The 27,455-nt window shown below is 46.9% G+C and overlaps 1 long non-coding RNA gene across 1 annotated transcript in view; it reads right to left on the reverse strand.

Annotated features, from left to right (window-relative positions):
• Nucleotides 1–3,538: 3,538 nt before the first annotated feature.
• LOC121012818 (uncharacterized) overlaps nt 3,539–27,455 on the reverse strand; it is a 48,577-nt gene continuing 24,660 nt past the window's right edge. The window contains exon 3 of the long non-coding RNA XR_005782332.1: nt 3,539–4,130. This is a non-coding gene — a long non-coding RNA (uncharacterized LOC121012818). The remainder of the gene's footprint in view (nt 4,131–27,455) is intronic.

Here is a 27,455-nt window from a genome sequence, read left to right on the forward strand (position 1 = left end):
CAAAATTAAAGCTCTTTCAGAAGCATTAATTGAATAAAAAGAACACTATTCGAAGAGCTTTAAGGACATCCCAAACCATTTGAAGATAACAGACTCTACAGCCGTTATCTTAAAATCTGGTTAATTAAAGTACTAAGTGTCATCAACTATTTTGACTTCGGGGTACTTTATTTATATTTGTTTCTATCTAATTTTCTTGTTGTCCTGGCCATTAAGTATCTGTTCTTCTTTTCTCACACTGCCCAGGCACGTTAGCAGGAAAAGAAACCCTAGAGTATTTCCAGCTCAGTCTTTCAACCCATCCTTCTTCCTGGCCAAGTGTTGATGAAGTATCGTGACCCATTAAAAGTGACCCATTTCGGGCGCGTGGGTGGCTCAGCCAGTTAAGCAACTGACTCTTGCTTTCTGCTCGGGTCATGATCTCGCGGTTTGTGAGATCAAGCCCTGCGTTGGGTTCTGTGCTGATGGTTGTGGAGCCTGCTTGGGATTTTCTCTCTCTCCCTCTCTCTGCCTCTATCTCTCTCTCAAAATAAAAAAATAAACATTTAAAAAGGTGATCCATATTTTCTGAGGTGGCTAAGATACAATGTGCCTTTAGCTCAGCAGAAGGATGTGACAGAAACAACCGTGAACATAGTATTAAATTAGTATCTATATTGACAAACAATACGCTTAAAATTTGCTGCCACAGTTACCATCTAGGAGGCTTAGTGTCATAGCTCGTAGGAGACCCACATTGCCTAGACGTTTAGAAAGCTCATTACCTTACAACATCCATTTGCTGGTAGGGAGTGCTCCAAAGCTGGTTAAATCAACAACACAAAAGCGTCATTTAACACAAAATATCCTTTCCGACCTCCTTGTTCGGGCTTTGGGCCTCACATTTATCTGGGTTGCATGTGGTTATGGCATCTCCAATCAGAGTCGCCACGTCTGAGGCAAAGGAAAACCTCGGTGTCCCCCTTTTCTTCACTTTTTAAATTTCTTCTTCTTTTTTAAAATTTATTTTGAGTGAGAGAGAGAGAGAGAGAGCCAGCGTATGAGTGGGGAAGAGGGAGAGGGGGAGACAGAATCCCAAGCGGGCTCCACGCTGTCAGCCAAGAGCCTGACGTGGGGCTCGAAGTCACCATCAAAGTCGCCAACGGTGAGATCGCCAAACTCAAGTGTGGGATGCTTAACCCACTGAGCCACTCAGGCACCCCTCTCCACTTTCTAAACGCATGAGGCCTTTCCCAAAAGCCACGCGGTGCACTTACACTCACATCTGATTGGCCAAGTTGTGTCACGTGCCTATGACTAAGCCCAAACCAGCAAGGACAAAGGCGGTTACCTTTGTCGTCTTGCCTCTCAGGATTCCCCCCCCCTCCCCCATTGAGACGAGGGAGGAGCCCTGCCTTTCATGAAGGGCACGCCCCCTGGACACCCACCGCAAAGGCAGAGTTCTGTCATTAAAGAAAGGGTGGGGACAGAGGGCTGCTGGGGGAAGTGCACGGGCCCTCTCTGGATTTCTTCCCATCTTTTTAGCTGCTCATCTGTAGCCCTTTTCCTTACGTCTCTTCCTCTGCCTGTCCTTGAAATATCCGGGATTCCTCAGGGCTCAGCTGGGCCCTCTTCCCTTCTCTGTGTGTCCTCTCTGCTTAGAAAATCCTATCCAGTCCTGTGGCTTGAATTGCGGTTTACACGCTGGCAACCCTCCAGACTGCTATCGTCAGCCCATACCTCTCCTCTGAGCTCCACACTTGGCATCCAACTCCCCACTCAACAGCTCTACTTCTGTGCCTCAGAAGCATCTCAGACACGTACGTCCCAAACTGAACTTTTAATTTCCCCCCCAACCAGCCCCTCTGCAGGCCTTCGCATCCTAGAGAACAGCACCTCCCTCTACCCAGTGTTTCAGAACAGATGCCTGGGAGTCAGTCTCGACACTCACCTTCCCTAACTACCCATCACAACTACTTTTCTTCTGTTCAACATGGCAGCTAGCACGGGCCCAAGGGTTCAGCCCACAGTGGGCGCTCAACAAACATTTGCTGCAAATTGATTGGATGTGCTAATGCAGCACATACCTTGATTGGAGAATGGAAATGGGAAGGTTAGAAAGGGCTTGAGGGTAATAATGGGTGGCATTCTGATAAAAGATGTTCATTCTGGGGTAAATTGAAAGGCACCTTCACAGTGCCCTCTGACAGGTGTAATGGCGTCTTCCTCCCCAGTTCAAACAGAATGCCACCAATCTTTTTCTTTTTTTTGATGTTTATTTATTTATTTTGAGAAAGAGAGATAGAGAGCAAGCAGGGAAGGGACCGAGAGAGAGGGCGACAGAGAATCCCAAGCAGAGATGCGGGGCTCGGACTCATGAACGGTGAGGTCGTGACCTGAGCTGAAATCAAGAGCTGGACCCTTAGCCAACTGAGCCAGCCAGGTGCCCCCCCACCAATGTTTTCGACAGGACTTGCATGAGCACTAAAGGAGTGGTGGCCATGGAATCTTCTAATTTATTCGGATTTCTCTCAGAAGCATTGGCCTCCATCGTGCTCCTGGTAGCAAAACCATGTTTGATAGTGAATGCACAATGAGGGCCCAATGGGAAGTGAAATTGTGACGAAACCTGCATTTTCTCTCAAGAAGCCTTGGGTCAGTGACTAATGAACTGTTCAGCTGAGGGATGTTATTCTTGTCTTTGCCGTCATTAATGATGCTGATACACCGTGATGTTGGACAGATGGAGAATTACACCAGTCAGCTACTGCTGCATAACAAGCACCTGTGACATCTTGAGGAGCACTTACTTCCCACGCATCTGCCGCTTGGCTGCAGTGGCTCATCTAGGTTGGGCATTGCTGGGATAGTTCTTGGCGCCGTCACTCTAGCTGGGTGTGACAGGGATGACTCCGTTCCACTTGTATTTATCCCGGGTCCCAACTGAAGGGGCAGCAATTCTCAAAGGAAGTTCTTTGCACGGTGATGGCAACAAAGGCACGACAGGGAAAATGCAAACATTTGAAGCCTCTTAAGTCGTGGGCTCAGAACTGGCACACTGCCACTTTGGCCAACGAGGCAAAGCAAGCTACAAGACCCAGAGCGGTACGGGGACGCCTTTTGTGGAAAGATCTACTGGGTTACAGGGCAGACAGCATGGATGTGGGGGAGGGGTGATGAATCAGAACAATGTTTCAATCTTCCTGCTTGTATACTACACATCAAAGAAAACGGAAGAGAAATCGCGGGTTCAGCTTGAACTAATCAAGCCCGGGGTAGGGCTGAATTTCCTCTGTTCCCATCTGCTTGTCACTGTAATTCAAGCTACACCTTACGGTCCCTTTGTAGTAGGCTATCCAAAATGATATCCATCCCTCCCAAAGCCATTCCGTTAGTTATCTATTCAGGAATGCCCAGACAACTTCCCAGGCTGGTGCCCTGGATGTTGGTTCCTCTGGTACGGTTGTTATGGGAAACATTTCATTCCACATCTGCTGACACGATTTGCTGTCTCTCTAATTTTTTTTTTAAAGGAGAAAAAGAGAGACTCATATTCTGATGGCTGTAAAGGATAATGAGTAATTTATTCAGAGCTATATACAAATCAGACTATCATCTTCCAGACAGAATCAATAATATAATTTTAAGCCCACACACATTTACAAATGCTAACGCTCCAGCGCAGCTGGGTTGCCATGGGCAACCAGGGCATGCCAGCTCGTGATCTGAGACGGGCCCATGTCTCCCAGCCTGGTAAGCACATTCTGCAGACAGAATCCAAGGGAGCCAAGGATGTTAGTGTTGGCTCTGATCTGGCCGCCGCACAAATGCACCCCTGTGATGGTTTGGATTAGTTCTTGATTGAACTGCTCAGCTTTTTTAAAGCTCCTATTTGCACAGGACTTCTTCAGTACCTCTTCTGTGTCTGTGTTTAAGCAGGTTGGGGGATGGAGTGGGGAGTGTGAAAGGAGCTGTGTGGGGTAGAGCAGGTGACGAGAAGCTCTGCCATGGCCGCTAAAGGTCAGAACAGCGAAGGGCGGTACTCAGGTCAGAGGTGAGGGAGCAGTCTGGTTAGTCAACTGGAAAAGCGGGCCCCGTGGGTCTTCTCCAAAAGAGGGCCTGATCAGATGTTGGGAGCTGACCTATGTTGGCTGGGAAGACAAGAGCCAGAAACAAAAAGTCACGAAGGGAAAGGAGAAGGTGGTCGAGCACAGGCAAATAGTGGGAATGTGGTGAGAGGCAGGCAGGCCCCACTAAAAGGGCCGCAGGAAGGGAGGACACACAGGAATGGTCCATGATGGTTCCATTCAAACATGTCGGCACAGGGGTGCCTGGGTGGCTCAGTCTGTTGAGCGTCTAACTCTTTTTTTTTTTTTTTAATGTTTATTTATTTTTGAGACAGAGAGAGACAGAGCATGAATGGGGAGGGTCAGAGAGAGGGAGACACAGAATCTGAAGCAGGCTCCAGGCTCTGAGCCATCAGCCCAGAGCCCGACGCGGGGCTCGAGCTCACAGACTGTGAGATCATGACCTGAGCTGAAGTCGGATGCTTAACCGACTGAGCCACCCAGGCGCCCCGAGCGTCTAACTCTTGATTTCTGCTCAAGTCGTGATCCCAGGGTCGATCCCAGGGATCGAGCCCCACGCCAGGCTCCATGCTAAGCGTGGAGCCTGCTTAAGAGTCTCTCTCTCCTTCTGCCCTTTCCCCCACTCATGCTCTCTCTCCCCTTCTCAAAATAATTTTTAAAATGTCAATACAAACCGAAATTCACTGCCATAGGGGTCTGAGTTAGCTCGAGCAGCCACAACGGAATACCACAGACCGGGTGGCTTAAACAGCATATATGGATTTCTCGTGCTTCTGGAAGCTGGAAGCCCAAGCATCAGGGTGCTGGCATGGTGGGCACCGTGGGATTCTTGCTGAGGCATCTCTTCCCGGTTTATAAACAGTCAACTTCCTGGGTACTCACATCACGGAAAAACCGATCATCCCTGTTGCGTTTCTTTTTATAAGAGCACGAATCCACTCACCGAGGTTCTACCCTCATGACCTTGTTACCTCCCAAGGGTCCAGTCTCCAAGTACTAGCACACCGGGGGATCAGGGCTTCCGCACGCGTATTGGGTGTTCCCAATTAGGGATGTTCCCGGTGAGAGAGCCACTGATATTCACAAAAATCATGAAAACATTTAGAATTAGGTGGTGTTTTGTGATGTTATGACATGACTTGTCCCCCATCACTGGCCCTAATCTTGGTCAGAATCAAAGAAAAGCTGACAGAGAGACCTGGGCTGTATCCCACCCCCACCACTGGACAGCAGCAGGCCTGGACTTGTTCTACCTCAGTTTAGACACCTGCGACACTGAAGAGGTGCCTCAGGTGCAAACCACGTGAGCAGAAGGTCTTTGAGGAGACAAGTCCTGTGCATCCCGCGGCTGGGGGGGGAGACCTGTAAGCCAGAGGGTTTATGTGAGTTGGTGTGGAAACCCATCAGAAGATTCTTTTCTTCCCCCCCTACCTTTCTTTAAGTGAGAACATTTAGGTTCTACTCTCTCAACAAATTTCAATTATACAATACAATGTCATCAACTGTCGTCACCACGGTTATACATTAGATCCTCAGACCTTATAACTGAAAGTTTGTATCCTTTTACCAAACTCTCTCCCTGTTTTCCCCACCTCCATCTCCTGACAACCACTGCTGTCTCCTCTATTTCTACGAGTTTGACTTTTTTTTTTTTTTTTAGATTCCACATTTAATTGGTACCAGGCAGTATTTGTCTTTCTCTGTCTGGCTTATTTCACGTAGCATGATGCTCTCCAGGTTCATCTGTGTTATTGCAAAAGACAGGATTTCCTTTTTTGTTTCTTTTTTCTTTTGGAGAAACATCCAGAAGTGGTATTGCTGGATCATACGATATTTTTATTTTTAATCTCTTGAGGAACCTCCATACCGTTTTCCATAGTGGTTGTGTCTGTTTATATTCCCACCAGTGGGGCACGAGGGTCCCTTTTCTTCGCATCCTTGTCCACATTTGTCATCTCATCTCTTTATAATAAGACATCCTAACAGGTCTGAGGTGATGGGAATCTTTAAAATGCAGCAGAGAAGTGATAAAAAGTCCTTGGGACACCAGCTGATCCGAGAAAGACAGACAAGAAAATTAAGGTCACGGAAGTTACATAATTTGCCCGTGGGCAGAAAACCAGAGAGTGGCAGGTGGGCAGTTCCGTAGGGCAGTGGGGAGCTTCGAGCAGAGGGTGGCGTGAGGAAAGGGTCTGCAGGCAAGTGGATCTGGGCTCGAGAAGAATCAGGGATGGGAGCTTCAAGAGTCAGGGAGACCCAGAAACCACCAGGTTGGGGGGGATGGGAACAGAGAATAACAGGATTGAATGACTTGGTGGGTCGGTCAAGAGGACACATGGCCAGAAAGGGGGCACAAGATGACTACCCTCCCGCGTTTGGGCAGCTATTCAAACGGTGGTTCTGCTCCCAGGAAAGTGAGGAGAAGGAAGAATTAAAAAGGTCTTGGGGCGCCTGGGTGGCTCAGTCGGTTAAGCGTCCGACTTCAGCCAGGTCACGATCTCGCGGTCTGTGAGTTCGAGCCCCGCGTCAGGCTCTGGGCTGATGGCTCAGAGCCTGGAGCCTGTTTCCGGTTCTGTGTCTCCCTCTCTCTCTGCCCCTCCCCCGTTCATGCTCTGTCTCTCTCTGTCCCAAAAATAAATAAACGTTGAAAAAAAGAAAAAAAAAAAAAAGGTCTCAGACTCGGGGACCGGGCAGCTGGTTCAACGGTGGGGCCATCCCAGGGAAATGAGACTAGAAGAGCTCTCGGCATGCTGGACCCAGGAGCCATAAGGATGGAAGCCATCTCTCCAAAAGGAGAGACCCTGCAGTCCGGGAAGTGAAGGCTGCCCGGGATTCTGGGAACAGTGGAACCCCCACCTCCACCTCCCAAACTTCATGCAAGGGCATGCACCAATGTCTCTGGCTCCAGGCTTTGCCTCTGGCTCTTCTCTCCCTTGTGCTCAAGTCTTCAGGCTTCCAATCGCCCAAGATCTGTCCCCCAAACCGGATCCTTTTTTATTAACGTGTGTGCATTAGCTCCTCTGAATTGCTGACCTTGAGCATCACCATTAGGTGCTTGGCTCCCCGGGCACGCGATCGACAGTGACGCTGACATTTCTGAGAAGAAGACACTCTCCACACAGCCTTCCCTGCCTCCACTCACGCTGCAGTGACCACCGTGGGGCGGTGTCCCAGGCGGGTCTCCAGCGCTCCAGACCTCTACTTCTGGTCGTCTGGTAGATCTCTCTTCCTGGCTATCTCAACAGGAGCTTTGATTCAGTATGATCTTGAGTGGCACGTCTTTTTCCTTTCGCCATGGTTTTCTAATAGCCTCTCCCCATGTATCTCGTCCAAAACCCGGAGCCATCCTTCACCTGCCCCACAACAAAGTCACGGAAGTCTGTTACTTCAGACATCTACCATCATCTCCACTCCCGCTACTGCTGTGGTTCAGGCCCTCTACAGTTTTCTGTGGACTCCTGCAAACACATTCGGTCCCTTCTAATCTTTCCTCTTGCTACAGAGAGAAGGGTCTTTCTAAAGTATCTTGCTGGCATTGGCTCTCCGTTGTTTGAGGATGAAACCTCCTTAGTGTGACATACACGCTCCTTCAGGATCTGACCCCCACTAATTTTTTTGCCCTTGTGTCTTTCATCTCCCTGCTCAACTGCGTGGAGCTCCCTGACGACATCCAGCATCCATCTCGCTCTGGCCTCTGCACTGGTCTACTTGCTCTGGCTCTTCCTGGAAGGCACTGCCCTTCTGGTCTTCCTGGAACGAATACTTCTCTCCCCAATGGCTTCTCCTTTGGGAAGCACCTCCCCACCCGGACCCGTCCAGCCAGAGTTAAGTGCTTCCTCTCTGTCATTATAGTGCTCCCCTGCAACATGGCATTTATTGCAGTGTTAAAATCATTGGCTCACCTGTCTGTAATCTCTTTTGTCTTTATAGCGCCAAGATCTGATACAATGTCCGGTATAGGTCTTGCGCTCAACAAATGCTGGTCTCGGTAAGAGAATGAATGAGGAAATGAACAGAGTTTCAGCGACGCTGTGCCACCCACACCCACCCTCATTCTGAAGGGTCACTGCTTCTAGAACTCAGGAGCTGGTAGACGAGCTGCAGGTTTGGGGAGTATAGATTCTGCTAAGCTGGATAATAAGTAGATTAACAATAATGTTTAGAACCCAAATGGAACCTAGAGATTCCTTAGCCCACTTTCTCATTTTAGGGGACATGACTGATTAATGATGGGCTGCTGGAAATCTTTCTACCTCACCCAACCAGCCGTGGGCAAGAGGGTCGGGGGCCCTTGGTCCATCTCATGTAGGATAGGAGGGGGCAGGACAAGCCTTAATAACAATAATAACGCAACAATAACAATAGCTAATATGAGCAGAGCACCAACTCTATGTCTTGCACTGCTCTAAATACTTGACATACACTTTTTCCATCTCACGTTTACTTTTTACCCTGGGGGTTAGGTACTAGGATCATGATCATTTCACAGTTGGGGAAATTAAGCTTCGTAAGCCAAGTAGCTGTATCTCTAAACGCTACCATCCTTTAAAAAAAAAAAGGGGGGGCGCCTGGGTGGCTCAGTCGGTTGAGCGTCCGACTTTGCTCAGGTCACGATCTCACGGTCGGTGAGTTCGAGCCCCGCATCAGGCTCTGTGCTGACAGCTCAGAGCCTGGAGCCTGCTTCAGATTCTGTGTCTCCCTCTCTCTCTGGCCCTCCCCCCATTCATGCTCTGTCTCTCTCTGTCTCAAAAATAAATAAATGTTAAAAAAAAAAAAAAAAAGGATTGTACTTCTGCAATGTTTCCATATCCTGGCCTACTCTCTTCCCTTTGGCTTCCTCCTGCAGAGGTCCAGGGCCCTCACTTCAGTTATCCAAGGTACTTCATTTAAATGCCCATGTTCCCATAGCATCCCTACTCCTTCTCTCTTCCACTACTCATCCAAATCCTACTCAACTCAGTTCGCCTCGGCTCTCTTTCCCCTCCCCTCCTCATATCCGGGAAAAGCCTGGTTTGGCTGTTTGTGGTGTAAGACCCACCACTGTCAGGGAGGTTTTGTTCCAGGACAGACTCTATGTTCTTTTGGTCACATGAAATAAAATTCCAGGGCACCAAGAGTAAGAGACTCTACTTAGAGGTTTTCCCAGGCTCTGTAGATTCAGTTTCTACATCCAGCATTCGAGGATGTAGAATCCCAGGATGCTCTGAAAAATGCCCTCTTAATCACTCAATAATCCTGAACCTTCAGGAGGACCCACAGTCTACCCTATAGCTTACAGCTGAGCCTCTGAGCGGCATAACCGGTCTACCTGTTTGTTCCTTTCCCGAGAGCCCAGATTATGAGCCCGATAACATGAAATGAGATTACAAACTTCTTTTGCCTGACTTGGCAGCCAAAGAGATGAGTTTCTTCGGAGTCTCTATATTTCCAGTGAGCAAGAAATTTAGGCAAGGGACTAGCAAGTGTTACTCTCTCTGAGCACAAATACAAAAGGGCACGTACCTATGAAAAAAGTCTAGGATCTATTATTGCCTCTGTTTCTTTAAGACGGAAATACTTACGTCGAAAAAGCAGCAATCTCAGGCACCTTTGGGGATTTTCCCGAGCAGCCCCCATAACATCTTGTAAAATTAATAGTAATTAGGATTATTGCTTAAACAACTTGTCACTTATATCTAATTACCATGCACTACAATAAAAATTATGACAGATTCACTTTGGTGTAGCCCTTATTTAATTACAATCCTTAACTTCTATGGATTTTGTCTTAATAGTTTCCTGCTTACTTGTTACATTGTCTGTCCAGAACTGAAAAATATTTGAGAAATTAGTAGTTCTAGGCTTATATTGGGTGTCTTTTTCTTCCTTTATCCTTTTTTTCCCTTAAAGCAGGGTGGGAAGAGCTCAGCTTGCTGTCTTTCATCTTGGTCAGTGAAGGCAGAGATCCTGCCCCCACACACCCCCACCCCAAAGTCCTTTCCTACTTCTGGTGCCACTTCTGAGAAGGCGGCTGCTTAGTCTGCTCCCAAGGGAGTTGCAGGTGGGCTCGAGGGCAATGGCGGTGGAGTGGGACCCGGTCTTCTAACTGAGACCCCTAACGTGACCATGTTCCGGGCTGGGGTCTGGACAGCATCCTGGACACCGCAGCCATCCTGGGGGAGCCGGTAACGCTCAGAGCCCAGACTTGCCCCACTGGACCTCAGCCTGCAGGGGAGTAGGGGCTGCAGAGGGCCACCCCCCCCCCCCCCCGGCCTGGCTGCTTCAGGCCCGCTTTGCCAGGCAGAGGATGTGCAGCCACTCCATCGGGATGGAGGGTCTGGCTCAGGGGAGGACGCCACCGCACCCCGCGGGCCTGGCTTGGAGCCCGAGGGCGGAAAAGGTAAGGGGGCAGGGAGCGGGACCACAATGTCCTGGGCTATGCAGTCTCTTGGGCAGAGCTCTGGGGCTTGGCTGGAATCCCCTAGGGTCCAGGGCCGATAACCCAGTTTAAAGCCAGAGATCCTACTGGGTGCGCTGTGGTGTCCTCCCGCATAAGGTCCTCCCTGTCCTTGCTGCTCCTTAACCACCTCTCCCCTAATGCACGCACCTCCCAGACCTTTCCGTCTAACCCATGGCCAGCTTCGCCATGCTTCTTGCTCTTCCTCCTTTCCATGTCTTGCAACTTTTTTTTTACACGGCCGGCTGCTTTCCAGTATCATTCTTTGCTTTTCAAGGTCACAATTGCCTCCTCACATAAATCGGATTCATGCTAACGTGTCAAGGGTGTGACTACGTTCCAATTAATCCGTTTTATTTGATTTCAATTCAGCAAACATTTATGGGGCAATACCGTGTACGGAGCCCCAGAGAAAACTCAAACTTAAGTAAAATATAGTCTCTCGAGACTTTATACAACTAGCACGGCTTTTCCTCACAGGACATGGTAGTAGGCTGAGATTTTTTAAGTTTTAGTAACAGTGAAGTATTCAGGTAAATGTGTGCGAGAACTCTAGCAAGTACATCAAAGCCTTGATTTCATTCATTACTATTATTTAGGATGAGGCTGAAGAAGGTAGCATGTAAAACAAACAAGTTTATTTAAAGAAACATAGTAAGTAAATAACAGAGGAATGACAAAAAGCTGGGCAGCGGATGACGGATTCGTGGCTGCTTTTCAGAGGAGGAGCTCGGTAAGAGAGGAAGATTTGCAGATCAAAGACATGCTCCTAATGAGGAGATGGGGAGGGGGCAAAAAGGCTTCATGGAGGACGTGGCATTAGAGACGGGTCTCCAAGGATGAGTAGGAGTTTTTCCAAGACCGTGTGCAGTAGAGGCCATCCACATGGAGGAAACAGGACACGCCAAGACAAGCGATTGAGGCACACAGGGCCGGAGGGGCCGATACACGACGACTGCGGGACAGTGAGGTTAGAAGTGGATCATGAGGCGCGAAGAACTGGGTTTTGTTCTTTTCGCCGTTGTGACCCACGCAACCCATCTATCAAAAGGAGCTTTTCTGGGGCGCCTGGGTGGCGCAGTCGGTTAAGCGTCCGACTTCAGCCAGGTCACGATCTCGCGGTCCGTGAGTTCGAGCACCGCGTCAGGCTCTGGGCTGATGGCTCAGAGCCTGGAGCCTGTTTCCGATTCTGTGTCTCCCTCTCACTCTGCCCCTCCTCCGTTCATGCTCTGTCTCTCTCTGTCCCAAAAATAAATAAACGTTGAAAAAAAAAATTAAAATAAATAAATAAATAAATAAAAGGAGCTTTCCTGGGGACGGGATCTGCACACTGTGGGTGACATCAACTAATGGAAAGTGATTTCCCGGAATATGACTAAAGGAAAGACGGACGGTCGTTCACACCAGAGTTCTTCCAGAAGACGCGCAAGTGGTGTTTGGTGAAGCCTTTGTTTTCTGAGTGGGCGCTGCGTCATGATGGAAAGTGGGTGGCGGCTCTACAAGTCTGAAACCAGTGGCTCCGTGTAGGGAGCCTTTGCTCTACCCATTAGATTCTTGTGCGCTCGCCCACGATTGAAGGAAGCTTCCACCATCGCCAGAGGATGGCTGAGCTACGGGGGGCATTTTGTAGTTGAGGGTGAGTTTTTAGCTGCTTGTGGCCAGCCTGGGGTCTGATCCTTTGCAAATTGCACTTGCCCTGGCCACACGGTGACTGGGCTGTGCCTGGCAGGGGGCTCCCCGTTGCCGTCCCGAATAGCGACAGGATCTGAATCTCCTGGCACGAGGCGGGTGTGGGAGGGTGCGGAATCCAGGCGGTGCAGGAGGCTGTGGGTTGAAGGCACTTCAAAGCAAAAGGGCTGGCCTGTGTGGCACATATTTAAGTCAGCTGTGGGAAAACAGGCACACAGCAGTTATTTTTAGTTTGTGTTAGAAACTGGAAGAGCCAGAGTTGCTCATAGAGTACTGGCTTTGGATGTAGGAGAGGAAGACTTTTTCAGCTCTACCCTAACTTCTGTGCCCACGGCCAGGGGGAAGGAGCCGAGGAAAGACAGCAGACAGCACAGCCAGCCCATTGTGGGCTCGTTCGAGTCTATCATCACCGTCTCCAGACTTATTCCATCCCCGAGGGCTCCAGCCTTCTTCCGGTTCCACCTGCTCCTTCATAGAATACCCCTCCCTCTCTGAATGCCCTCCCAAGGCAAGACCCAGAAGTTTCTTTCTTTTTTGGGTGTGCAAGACTGATAATAGCTTGAATTGACCCTTGCAGAAGATTTTGTGCTTCAGGTAGGCTGGGTACCTTAATGTGAAGAAGAAAACTCTAGCTGGACTCTGACATTGGTCACTGAGCAGAGCATCTGTCGGGGACATGGGGTCCTTCTTGACACAGTTAAAGCACAGTATGTAGGTAGTTTCTCATCCCACGTGTGCATACACTCAAATTTGGCTGGCACCACGTAGAGCTTGGCTTTTAAGGCTGGGAAGAACCGGACCAAATGTCCTGTCTTTTCTGTAAAGAAACCAAGACCCAGAGGATTGAAGTAAGCTAAGTTCAACTGTATAGGTATTTTTTGGGCACCTACTCTGTGCTGGACAGCATGCTCGACGCACGGAAGCAATGGTTAATGTGATCCAGTACCTACCTTTATCTCTCCACCATCATACACCCACCTGCGCAGACTCAGAGTGGGATTGTCACTTCTGCGGCTGGTCTGTCACTGAGAGTGGACAGATAGGGCACCAGATTCTTGGCCCGGATGGAGCTGTGTGTGAACAGTGACTCAGAAATGGTTTCTGTCAAGTCTAGGAACGGAGCTGGGGGAAGAGTAATTGTCGTGACTCTGAAGTCTTGGGAGATAAGGGAAGATCCAGCAGGCAGGGATTAAAAATGCAAACCGAGGAATTTGGTGGCTATAAGCTTCTCTTAATTCAACCGAATTCAACAAATATTTGTTGAGTGACTGTTTGTGCCCGTGACTGACAAGGGTACCGAGAACACAAAAACGAATGAGGCCCGTTTGCTAACGTGAGAAAGTCTGTGACACGGTCTGCTGTGGTCTTCAAACCGCAGGTCCCGGCCCGCCAGCGGGTCATGAAATCGGCCTAGCGGATGATAATAAGCACGACTCAGGGGGAGAAAAAAAAAAAGGAAATAAAAGAGAATAGAATAAGAAGGAGAGTGCATCAAATATATTAAAGGGAAATAGCGTTTCACAAAATCAGGACTTTCAAACTTTCTTTTATATCAAAATCCTCCCTGAGAACGTGTTAAACACACACATGTATGCATGCTATAAATCATATGTGTGCATGAGTATATATATATGTATATATATATACACACACACATGCTCACAATGTTTTCTGAGCTTATGTATGTGTATTTACACATATGTAATTTATAGCATGCATGCATGTATATGTTTAACAGATTCTCACCAAGGATTGTGATATAAAAGAGAGTTTAGAAGTCGTGGTTCACAGTACCTAACGTTGCAAGGGCTGATATTTCAGGCATACGTGCCTGTGGTGGGAGCCCGGCCAATCCGTGAGCGACAGCGTGGCAGTTATCCAGTGCCACAGTGACCCTGCCTAGCAAAAAGCACAAAACCTCAGTGGCATCCAAGACTCCCTGCTGGTTTCTCACATGCCCGCAGAGTCAGCTGCGCTCATCACGCCTGGCTGGCTTACGTGTGGAAACCAGCAGGCTGTCAGCTGATCTAAGACCTGAGTGGCCGGGACTCCTGGGACAATCTGAGATGAGTGTCCCTCATCTTCTAGCAGGCTAGACCTGGCGTGTCCTTATGCTGATGGCATAAGCAAGAAGCCACGTCCAGTTGTGCAAACACTTTTTACGCCTCTGTTTGCGGCACGTTTTCTAATTTTCCATTGACCAAAGCAGCAAGTTTCCACGCCAAATCCAGAAATGAGGTGGGAAGACACGGTAACCTGGCAGGTGACGAGGGCCATTTTCACAGTTTGCCACAACAATGAGCGATGAACTTGGATTTGCTTTGATTGATTCTGTCCCCAGGCTATTGGTCTTCCCTTCTCTGATCTTGACTTTCAACAGCTGGTGCCTAGAATTCTGGAAGGTAGGACAGGAGCCTCTCTTCCCTTCGCAGGAATATCCTTGTCCCTCTAACTCTGCTTTTGGTTCAAGGGGAAAGTTCCAGTCAACCATTCCAGCAAGGGGAAGGCTTCATCCCATTTCTGTTGTGGAAGGAAACCAGACGTGATCTTACCGTGACCTTGGGCAAGTTACTTATCTTCTTTGGTCCTCAGTTTCCCCACGGTAAAGGAAGGGGGGTGACCATATGGGTCCTAAGATCACTTCCAGCTCAGTCTTTCTCTGGCTCTTTCCCTGGCTGCCTTGCTCGTGGCCCAGATCTGTTGTTCCTGTCACTCGTCCCTCCAGTGCTTGCAGCAGAGCAAATCCACCCTGGCCTTTTTCTGCCAAGAGTGAATATTGCCTCAGAATTCTCCTCGACATAGTACTTGATCACTACTGTTGATCAGAATACACATGCAAGGTCAGCTGTGTCCTACTTATTTGGTGAGGCTGGAGGAAGCATCTCTCTCTCTCTCTCTCTCTCTCTCTCTCTCTCTTTAAACCACTAGGAGGCCATGGGATCTACCCAAGCAGCTGGAAAAGCAGCAATGTATTCATTTTAGACTAATTTAGAGAAGCAAGCTGGGAAATGCTTGGGCTGCTCCTTGCAACGAATTTGGATCCTCTTAAGAGCTTACACAAGCTATAAAATCTCCCTGTGGTGGGAAGTCTTGAATACTCGCTGAGGAAAGGGAGAGGATTTGCCTCTTCCAATGTCACCACACTTTTAACCACACAACATATGACCATAACCAAAATAAGAAAGTAAGAACACCTCCAAGTAAAGGGGAATTTGAAGGCCACCTTTAGGGTACCAGTCACCCGAGCTAAAACAATCCACTCTGATTTTTAGACTGTCCAGAGGGGGGATGGGAGTGATAGTGAACGGTAGAGGTCTCGAAGTCCATATATCTCCACAGTCTATTCATCTGTCCGTGTTCCCCTGGGAGCTGGCCCAGGACCTCGGGCAGAGGCTGGGCACCAAAACATCGAGCTGGGCGATCAGTGACCTGGTCAGCGGCACAGGCAGCCTGTGTGGGGATCCTGGTTCCAGCAGTTACTAGTTGTGTGAATTGTGTGAAGCTGGGAAAGTTCATTGGCCTCTCTGTGCCTCAGTTTCCCTATATTTATTTGCGTGTTTGTTTGTTTGTTTGTTTAGAGGGGAGAGGGGAGAGAGACAATCCCAAGCAGGCTCAGTGCTGTCAGCGCGGAGCCAGACACAGGGCTCTATCCCGGGAACCGTGAGATCACGACCTGAACCGAAATCAAGTGTCAGACGCTTGCCTGACCGAGACGGTCAGGCGCCCCTGTTTCCTGACATCTAAAATAGGGAACATAATCTCCTTTACAGAGTTGTGAAGGTTGATGGAAACATGCAGATAAAGTGCCCAGTGGCCAGCTCACGATACACTCGATCAAGGTTAGAGGGTGTGGCCGTGTTGCCTTAGGCTGCAGTCATTATTTCAAAACTGAAGCTACTCTTTTGATCTTCCTGCTCCGAACATGGCTAAGACGACCATCTTTCTTTAGAGCCTTAGAGCCGTGGCTGATGGTGGCTTTGAGAGTTCCCGGAACAGTCACCCAGAATACCCCCCCCCTCCCTTTTTTTTTTCGTCTTCTTCCCTAGGTTACGCTATGATCTTTTGGCACATAGATGCTTTCACCATGTAGGTTCGTCGCACAACTCCCTGCAGCCTGCCTCTTTTCCTCTTCATCGGGACGATCTGCCACGGAATCTCCTAAATTTCAACCCGTAGAACTCCCCAAACCCTCTGGAGTTATTTTCTCTTTGAGAATCTTAAGAGCACAGGATCATATCTATTTTCTGAAGCTATAGAGACAGCTGCTCAAGGAACAGATTTTCAAAAGGATACTTTATTCGATTAATTAGTCAATTCCCTTGTCGGAGATGTGAAATTACCCCTAAACCGTCCTGACTGAGGAGACTCTTACAGTGAGCAGCACGGAGATGTTGGGTTGTAACAATAGGAGAGCTCATTTGCAATGCAAATGAGCAACCAGCAGGCAAATGAATCCTTATGGGAAAACCACTCTAATCATAAAAACCACTTGCTTTGGGGAGACTGCAGTGTAAGGACAAGCAGAATCATAGCTCCATGAATTCCCCTCTAATATAGGATATTAGAGAATTATCCAGGTAATTTTCTATGAAATTGCATTTGAGTAAAGCAAAATGCATTGCCGGGCAATAGATAATATCTTTAAAATGTGACTCCACAATTGTAGACTGAATTATTTATGGTTGTCACTATAGCTATGATAGTTTGGAAATAAAATAGTCAGGCTTTTCTCCCTGTTTTTATTTGTAGGAAAACAAGTCATTCAAGCTTTTTAGTGATACAATGTGACTTGCTGTCGATGGCAGTTACGAATTTTCAAGCTCTGCCAAGCACAGGAGTACCCAGAAGGGACATATGTTTTCTCTGCTTTGTGTTCCAAATTTGCCTTAAAAAACATGCAATTATGTGAAGGCCTGATTTATATTTTCAAGGAAAAGCACAATAATGGCTCTGTTTTGTAGCCGTGTTTCTCCAAAACGGATTTATATTGCTGCCTTTTCAAAAGAAGTTGGCTAATGATCATTGGATTTTCGATTTCCGTCATGACATATGAAAATTTGATGAGGTCTGAGAGATTTAAGAACTGTTTCCTTAAGTGCAGTGGAAATTTAGTTAACAGCGTTTTGTACTGCAAGCCTGAAAAATACTTACCTTTCATCCATTTCATTATTATTATTATTATTGTTATTGTTATTATTATTATTATTATTATTTTTGGTGGAAGGTGGGGGAAGGGGATGCAGGAAAAATTGTTTTTGTAGCCAGGATGGAACAGAATGATTAGGATAACAAAGAGTGAACCCTGGAAGATTGGAAGGCTGTGGGAGTGTCATGAATGTAGGAGGGGGCAGGGACGGATAGGATATTTCCTGGGGATGGAGAGATGGCTCTGGGGAGAAAATGAGGCTTTTTGGTTACATTTATACTTTAATGAAGATTCCTGTAAAGCCCCTTATAAATCATATAATCACACCGGCTGTAGATTTCGTGCCCTTCATTCCTACTATTTATGATGGCGTTCACACTCCTCTTTCAGCAGCATTTCTAGTAAATTTATTGAGAGAAGATGAGTTAGTCTCTTTCTGGATTGGGGAGCCCCCTCCTGGGAGGTAGGGCAATTTTTTTGTTGTTTATTCTCTTTCAGTAATGGAAATAGAGCAAGGTCAAAGGCCAATTTCACATAATCAGGGAGTTAGTGGACAAATAATTGCACAGCGTAAAATTTCAGGAAGTTTTGAAGTTAAGAGGAAAGAAAAGGTATCAGGGGCAGTGAAAAGACAGAAGGAAGGATAACATACATGCAACATGTTTTTATTGCCTTGTACAAACCTAGAGTCGCTTTGTGAGTTTAGGAATACATGTCTTATGTAACATATAGGCCCATAAAGTCTGTTGTATGTTTAAAATCATAAAGACACAGAAAGATACGATGTAAAACAATGGGAATGATAGCATGTCTTCCCCATCATTTGTCAATCTTAAGGGAAATAATTTTCAAAGTCTTTAAACAATTGTTTTACCCCCTGGAATTCACATCTAGGGTGCAGGATGAGAAGTCATATGCCATCTTGGTAGGTGCCATCTTGGTAGACCTCAGATTCACGTACTTTCTTCTGTATGTGTTGTATGTAAGCCTCGTAAACTCTCATCTGCTTTTTTTGGATCTAGAGAGGTTTGGTCCAAGAAATTTTTCATTCGGTGGTAATAGGTTTTGTTGGGTAAGGGCAATGGTCTCTCAGTGGGATGGAATCATCTTTGATACAATGGAGATGATTCCCCCAGTCAGCTTTTTAATACTACCTTTTGAGTTCAGGCCTTACCAGAAAAGCTCTACAGGAAAATTTTAACTAGAAACTTCGGGTGGAGTGTTTTCTCTTCTGGAGCTGGGTTTCCAATTTGGTTCCTTGATGAAAGCAAATTAAAAAGTAATTATGGGATCATTCAAGATAGAATTTGAAAGGTACTTCAATTTTATGAAATGATGTGTCTCTCAATAGCTTGGGTGTCGGTCTGAGTTTTATGGTAAAGGCCACCACCTTGGAAGCTTGGAGGCTGGACGTAGTGATCTCAGAGGATGATTCTATTGGGGAAATAGCCAATTTCACCCTTTGGTATCTTCCTCAAGTCTCGTGACATGGTGCAAGGACACCGGAGCTTAACTTGGCTTTACTCACTGGGCACAGTTTATTCATTCATTCTAAGCCAGAAGTTTAGACATTTTCATTTATAAAAGCCAAATCGTTGAGATGGTAGCTCAGAGGCTGGGGGTGAGAGGAGGCAACCTCTGGTGGTCTGTTTATGGACCTAAGGACAGATGACTAAAAGACAGCTGGTTTCCCTCACACCCAGTGTACCAAGGGCCCTCTAGCCATAGCTTCAGAAAATGTTCCCAGGTCACTTCTCCCAAGACCTCCTCTTGGTTCAGCCTGGGTTGAGATGGAACTGGGGCCAGAGGATGTGGCAGAAAGCAGGACAGGACTAGTACTGAACAGGACATCTGACAGGAAAGTCTCTGTAATATGATGTAGCAAAACATTTCCAGTCTCCCTTTCCCCATTTCCGTCTAGGTCCTGACAGGTCTTCGACTGTCCTCTCCTCCTCCTACCTCGCTACTTCTTCCGTCCTTCCAACCCCATCCAGCCAATCTTCCCCCAGAACTGGGAACTAAGAGGTCAGTTGAATTGGAATAGAGGCTAGAAGAATGAGGGTTGGGCTATCCTAAGTGTTATTCGGAGGCTTAGCTGTCTCATTGGCTTCTCATAAAGGGAGAAATTATGGGTTTCCAGAAGTTGCATTTTATGGGCATTACCATTAGTATTATATGTTTTTAACTTTTTTTCTGTTTTGATGAGATCGCACATCTAATGACTCTAGAAGGGCTACAGAGAACATAAAAACACTCTTTCAGGTAAGACTTGACCAGGTAAGCTTTCTAGATACTCATTGGGTAACTTGCTTCTCTCTTCCATGGTTAATTTTTCGGTGAAAAGTACAATCTTTTTTTTTTTTTTTTTTTAATTTTTTTTTCAACGTTTATTTATTTTTGGGACAGAGAGAGACAGAGCATGAACGGGGGAGGGGCAGAGAGAGAGGGAGACACAGAATCGGAAACAGGATCCAGGCTCCGAGCCATCAGCCCAGAGCCCGACGCGGGGCTCGAACTCACGGACCGCGAGATCGTGACCTGGCTGAAGTCGGACGCTCAACCGACTGCGCCACCCAGGCGCCCCTAAAAGTACAATCTTTTTAAATTCCTATAAAATAACAATGAAAAAGAAATTCTCCTTGGTTGTCATTTCTTTCTTTTTTTTTTTTTAATTTTTTTTTTCCCAACGTTTATTTATTTTTGGGACAGAGAGAGACAGAGCATGAACGGGGGAGGGGCAGAGAGAGAGAGAGACACAGAATCAGAAACAGGCTCCAGGCTCCGAGCCATCAGCCCAGAGCCCGACGTGGGGCTCGAACTCACGGACCGCGAGACCGTGACCTGGCTGAAGTCGGACGCTTAACCGACTGCGCCACCCAGGCGCCCCGGTTGTCATTTCTTAATGGAATTAGAAACAAATTGCGAATGCATGAGAGAAATGAACAAGGGGGGATAGAATGTTAGAAGTTGACAAGGTTTAGGTAAGTCTAATTAGACATTCGATCCTTTGGGTTCTTGCTCCTAGACTAAACAAAAATGCAACTATGTTCATCACTAATTATTCTTTTTCCCTTCTAAGAAGTATGAAAAGAGAGGAGGACAACTGGTGGGCATGGAAACATTCAAATGCATAATGAAGCAGAGTATGAGGTCAGGTCACAGAGTAAAGTAAATGGATTTTATAAATGTTGGGTTGTTGAAATCACAGTTAAAACTTCACCTGTAGGAACCAATTAGGCTTGATGTTCCATCTGTAAGATCACTCTCAACTCTAAACTGTGGTTTCTGCTAGTATCTACCTGATTCACGGAACAGTTTATTGGGGAAAATATTAAAAAATTTTTTTTTTCTGTAACGTTTATTCATTTTTTGAGAGACAGAGAGAGACAGAACATGAGCGGGGAAGGGGCAGAGGGAGGGAGACAGGATCTGAAGCAGGCTCCATAGGCTCTGAGCTGTCGGCACAGAGCCCGACGCGGGGCTTGAACTCACGAACTGCAAGATCACGACCTGAGCCGAAGTCGGATGCTCAACCGATTGAGCCACCCGGGCGCCCCGGGGAAAATATTTTTAAATTCTTTAAAAAATACTAGACCAACAAGGTATTTAGAGATTTTTATTGAAAAGAAGGGAAAAGGCTCTTGGTGGATCACTAATTATGTCTGTAGACGGTCCCCGACAGATGATAGTTTGACTTTAAGATGTATGTGAAAGTCATATACAGTCAGTAGAAGCCATATTTTGAATTTTTATTTTTTCTCCAGAGCTAGCGATGTGGTCTGATCCTCTCTTGCAACGCTGGGCACAGCCACAGTGCCTAGTCAACCACGCGTTCATGAGGGTCAAGCTGACAATACGATGACAACCATTCTGTACCCAGACAACCCTCAGTATAGTATTCAATGCTTTATTATAAAAGAGATTTTGTGTTAGATAATTTTGCCCAACTGGAGGCTGATGTAAGTGCTCTGATCACGTTTAAGGTAGGCTAGGCTAAGCTATGATGTTTGATAGGTTAGGTATATTAAATGCATTTTCCACTTAAAATATTTTCAATTTACAGTAGGGTTATCAGGACCTACCCTGATAATCCTAAGTGGTGGAAGATCTATCTGTTGTTTCCAAAGAGTGTGGACGTCAATTCTACCCCCAATCTGCTGGAATTAAAAAGTTTAAACATTCCCTCTGCCATCTTGGTTAGCTCAGCTGTTAGCTCAGAATATGAAATCTTGCGGCGCCTGGGTGGCTCAGTCGGTTGAGCGTCTGACTTCCGCTCAGGTCATGATGTCGCGGTTCTTGGGTTCCAGCCCCAAGTCGGGCTCTGTGCTAACAGCTTGGAGCCTGGAGCCTGCTTCGGATTCTGCGTCTCCCTCTCTCTCTCCCCTTCCCTGTCCCTGTTCACACTCTCTCCTCTCCGTCTCTCTCTCTCTCAAAAAGAAAAAAAAAGAAAAAAAGAATATGAAATCTTAATGAATGGCCATTCAGGCTCCTTTAGCAAATTACCACGACCTGGGTGGCTTATAAATAACCAACATTTATTCTCCACAGTTCTAGAGGTTGGAAGTCTGAGATCCGTGTCAGGTGAGGGCTGTCTTCCAGGTTGTAGACTTCTCCTTATGTCCTCATGTGGCAGAAGGGACTTGGGAGCTGCGTGGGGTCTCTTTCATAAAAGCACGAATATCATTCATAAAGGCTCCCTCCTCATGACCTGAGCACCTCCCAAAGGCCCCACCTCCTAATACAATCACATCAGGCTTTAGGATTTCAACATATGAATTTGGGGGTGGGGTCAGGACACAAACATTCAGTCCATAGCAATAGATAATTATATTTATGTAATTATTATGTATATATAATCATATTATGATAGAAGGGGCTCTTTAAGCTCTAGTGACTGAGGTTTCCTGATTACATCATAAATCATACATAAAAGCAAATTCAAGGTAAAGCTCTTTGATCTTGTCCCTGGAATTTGAGCAAAAACATGCCCCTTCTAAGTATAAGCCCACAGTTTTAATGGCTACAGTAGAAGTTTAGGTGTGTCTAAAATTTCTCCTACAATGAGAAATGATCATTAAATGGAACCTTTTTTTTTTTTTAATTTTTTTTTCAACGTTTATTTATTTTTGGGACAGAGAGAGACAGAGCGTGAACGGGGGAGGGGCAGAGAGAGAGGGAGACACAGAATCGGAAACAGGCTCCAGGCTCTCAGCCATCAGCCCAGAGCCCGACGCGGGGCTCGAACTCCCGGACCGCGAGATCGTGACCTGGCTGAAGTCGGACGCTTAACCGACTGCGCCACCCAGGCGCCCCAAATGGAACCTATTTTTAAACAATCTCTCCTCGGGGCGCCTGGGTGGCTCGGTCAGTTAAGCGTCTGACTTCTGGCTTCGGCCCAGGTCATGATCTCGTGGTCCGTGAGTTCGAGCCCCGCGTCGGGCTCTGTGCTGGCTGCTCAGAGCCTGGAGCCTGTTTCCGATTCTGTGTCTCCCTCTCTCTCTGCCCCTCCCCCGTTCATGCTCTGTCTCTCTCTGTCCCAAAAATAAATAAATGTTGAAAAAAAAAAAATTAAACAATCTCTCCTCTATTTGTGCAATACTATACAAAGAACTTCTGTTTGGAGGAGAGAGTGTTTTAAATGGATAAATTATTGGCTGATTTACCAACATTCCAGATCTCTTTAACCAAAGCAGTCTAATTACTTATATTCTAAGAATGTCTGGTCGCCTAGTCAGCCATTCCCTCCCTTATCCTCTCATTCATTCATTCACTATATATTTAGTGGGCCAGTATTTACTTAGTGAATATTTACTAAGGCTTTGTTTCAGTCCCTGTGGCACACAGTCAGTCAAGATATAGTCTCCGCCTTCAGAGAGATCAGAGCCACTCTAAAATTCAGGGGTGCTTGGTGGCTCACTCTGTTAAGCACCCGACTTCGGCTTGGGTCATGATCTCACAGTTTGTGGGCTTGAGCCCCGTGTCAGGCTCTGTGCTGACAGCTCAGAGCCTGGAGCCTGCTTCGGATTCTGTGTCTCCCTCTCTCTCTGCCCCTCCCCTGTTCGCACTCTGTCTCTGTCTCTCTCTCTCTCTCTCAAAAATAAATAAACACTAAAAAAAAAATTTTTTTTTTAAGTCAACATGGGGGCCGTGGGGGCATATCATCCAGACCAGGCAGTTGGGCCTGGAGGAGACAAACCTTGGGCTAAGTTTTGAGGGATGAAGGGAATTGCTTCCTAAAGGAGGGACAGACAGGCAAGGTCTTCCAGAAGAGGGAACAGCATTCCCAGAAGCACATAGGCAAGGGCCAGCATACTGCTGTTATACCTCTAGGGGAACCTGGGCAACAAAATGTAGGACAAGGATCAGATTATTTGGGGCCATTTGTACTAAGGTTAATTTTATCCAGTCTATCACCGAGGAGCCATGAAACTGTGTCTTTCTTATTTAATCAAACAATTAATTGATTTTTGACCGTGTGACCATACCGTCTTAGAATCTTTACATATTTCATTTCATTAGTCTCTGAACAGAAGAATAGCTTTGTCGGAAAGCATTCTTATTCTTTTTTTTTGTAGCTGAAAAGACAGAGGGTTGGAGAATCTGAGTAAGTTACCTGAAGCCCCTCAGCTACTCAGGAAAGCCTTCGGGATTCAAACTCTGGTCTGAAACTAATGCTCAATACATCGGTTAAGGTTAGGCTCACCTACAAGGGTGACAGAAAATGCTAAGCCACCAAGACGGAAGCAAGATAGAAATTCTTTTCTCTCTCACGTAAAAAGTCAGGCAGTCAAAGGGCTTCATGAAGTCATCAGGGCGAGCCTGTCCTGCTTTGCTGCGCTCCCACCTTCCGCACGTGGGCTCCTCATGGCTCACGATGGCTGCTCAGACTCCAGCGGACATGCTCTCATTCCAGGCGGCAGGCAGAGAGAAGGCGCAAAAAAGGATGCACTCCTTTCCTTTAAGGACAGTTCCCAGAAGCTGCCTGTGACGTTTTTAACTTTTCCATCAGAAATGAATCACGTGTCATATATAGCTGCAAAGGAGGCAGGTAAAAGTCATCTTTTTTCCCGAGGAAGCATGTATCCTGTTAAAAGTTGTGCGTTCTCTTAGTAAGGAAGGATGGCTAACACCCCCACGTCCTCCCCACTGTTCTAGGGTTTCATAGTCTAGTCCCTGCTAAAAACCAGGAAGTATCTCCTTGGCTCTTTCTAGGAAATGTTGACTTAGTCAAAATTTAATGCCAGAAAAGGGCAAGGGCACTGAAGAATAACATGTAGGGAGAGCACAGTGCACAGGGTGAGCATTTCAGACGTAGGTGGCATCTGTAGGAACGGGAGTCTTAGTCCCAACGTCCACCAAGCCTTTGGGTTTTGGGGGAGTAGAGGAGGTGATACCCTATTTTCTTATTTCTATATCTTTGCATGCACTGTTCCCTTTGCCTACAATGCTCTCTTCCCATTTTTTGCTTAAGAAATGCCTCTCTGAATCCTGATTTTTTTTAACGTTTATTTATTTTTCAGACAGAGAGAGAGAGAGAGAGAGAGAGAGAGAGCATGAACGGGGGAGGGGCAGAGAGAGAGGGAGACACAGAATCTGAAACAGGCTCCAGGCTCCGAGCTGTCAGCACAGAGCCCGACGCAGGGCTCAAACTCATGGACCGCGAGATCATGACCTGAGCTGGTCGGAGGCCCAACCGACTGAGCCACCCAGGCACCCCATGATTTTTTTTTTAATATCCTCAGAATCTAGTACCATGTGCATGACACATGCAGGTGACAAATAAATGTTGTTGAATGAATGGATGACATGAAGGCAGTGTGGCCACCGTGCTCTTGAAGGGGTCTGTCCTAGCTTTCCTAGAAATTAAGAGGTGCTTCTTTTAACCTGACAGCGGTCTATGGTTACCTGGAGCAGAGAACTAATCATTTTGCATCACCTCATTTGCTTGTTTGTGACCCCGCTAAACAGCGAATGCTGTGAGGGCAAGGTAACATACCTTTCAGCTCTTGAGGCCTCAGCATCTGGCACTGCCCTTGGTATACCACTGGTGCTCAACCTGTGTTTCTTCTATGAGTGAGTCAACGTGTGGAGGAAGCAGGCAAGTGTCTGTCAGAATCCCGCATCATCACACTGAGAAGGCAGAGCCTTGGGCAAAATCCATATGCAAAGACATATCCCCACCCCAGCTCTGGACTGGAAGAGAGACCATCTGATGGCCCACGTCCTGCCTGAGGGCCAGCTCCTGCGAGGGCTTGCGATGATGCGTGACCCTTGCCGGATACACCTTGTCTGGAGCTCCAAGATGCCCCGGTGTACCCACAGCTCTCCTCCACTCTGCCTTGTGGTGACAAGGTGGTCGAGGTGGGCAGCCTGAGCCCAGGCAGCGATTTCTCCCATCCTGAGCTTTTCTGTTTCCAGTTCCATCTCTGGCCCTAGGCTCTTCTTGAGTCCATCCCTCTGGGTGTTTTGGTTTGTTTGGACATCCATTTCAAAAACACTTGTTCCATATTATGTGCATGGTATTGTCTAGTTGCCATGGTGAAGTCTGCACTGTCAGCCGCATCCGGGAGGACGATACGTCTCCATTGGAGCATGACTTAGAAGGAACTGGGGCCGCGCTAAGTTCCACAGCCAGGGTCTTTGCTCACAACCTCTACACTGGCACGGAGTGTGGATTCACCAAGGGGCAATGCCTTGGTGTCTTGAACACCCAGGCATTATCTTATTTTTACCCTTTTACTGCCATTACTACACAAAGGCAAACACACCCGGGACTTGTAAGAGAAAAGGCAGCATCTCACTCCCCCAGATAGACGTATAACCTTTCCATTTCTGTTGAAGCTACCTTCTGCATACATTCCTGAAATTACAGAAGCTTGGGGTTTGAAATGACTTTAGAGGTTACCGAGTATATAACCCCTTCCATGCTCAAATTTTCTTCTCTGAGAAGCCATGAGTCAGCATATGCCTGAATACCTTCAGCTAAAGAAAACACGGTGCTTTACAAGGCAGCCCATTTCAACCTTAGGAACTTTTTCCCCTTTATGAACTGAAATTGGTCTTTCTTGACATTTTACCCATTAGCTCAGTTCTTTTGAGCCACCATAACAAATTAGTACAAACCTAGAAGTTTAAAACAATATTTATTTATTTATTTATTTATTTCTTTTAAGAGGGGGTGGGGAGGAGAAAGGGCAGAGAGAAAGGGAGAGAGAGAATCCCAAGCGGGCTCTGTGCTGTGGGCTCAGTCTCACAAACCGTGAGATCATGCCCTGAGCTGAAGTCGAGAGTTGGACCTTTGACTGATGGAGCCACCCAGGTGCCCCCAGCAAGCCATATTTATTATCTCACATTTTTTGTGAGTTAGGAATCTAGCCATGACTTAGCTGGGTTCTCTGCGGTAGGGCGTCTCATGAGCGTCTCATGAGGCTGCAATCAAGGTGGTAGCTCTGATCGGCGTCTCATCTGAAAGCTTGACTGGGGAAGGATCCACTTCCGAGGACACATCGTTGTTGCCAGGCTTCATTTCCTTGCTGGCTGTTGCCCAGAGGCTGCCCTCAGTTCCTTGCCATGTGGACCTCTCATGAGGGCAGCTGACAACAGAGCAGCTGGCCTCATCAAAGCTAGCCAGGAAGAGAGCCTGTGAGCAAGGCCCAAGTTAGGTTCTCATGTAATCTAATCATAGAAATGACATTACCCTCTACATTAAGGTATTCTATTGTCTACAAGCCAGCTGCTCAAGGGGAGGGGATCACATAGGCCATGAATACCAAGATAGAAGTTCTAGGAGCCCCAGTATCTCATGGGGAAAGAGTTTTAGGGTCAGCACACTGAACTCCAACTAACCACCCTATTCATGTTTTGGAGCAGGCATTCCAGAGATCTTTGAGTATGGTGCATTTTAATATGAAATTTATAAATTGGAAAAATTAAGATTTCCTCTCCTTCATCCTCTCCCCCAACAACCTAGGAAAGAGTTTACTCCTGTGCCATCTATAAACGGGGTTTTTTTTCCTTCCTTTCCAGAGGATTGAACAATGAATCAGTGGGCAGAACTGAATGGGTAAGTTGGGTTATGCTTTATAGTCAAATTGAAGATTAGTAAGGAAAACACAAA

Source organism: Herpailurus yagouaroundi, unplaced genomic scaffold (assembly GCF_014898765.1).
Source record: "Herpailurus yagouaroundi ecotype Mexico unplaced genomic scaffold, PumYag 197, whole genome shotgun sequence".
Taxonomy (NCBI): domain Eukaryota; kingdom Metazoa; phylum Chordata; class Mammalia; order Carnivora; family Felidae; genus Herpailurus; species Herpailurus yagouaroundi.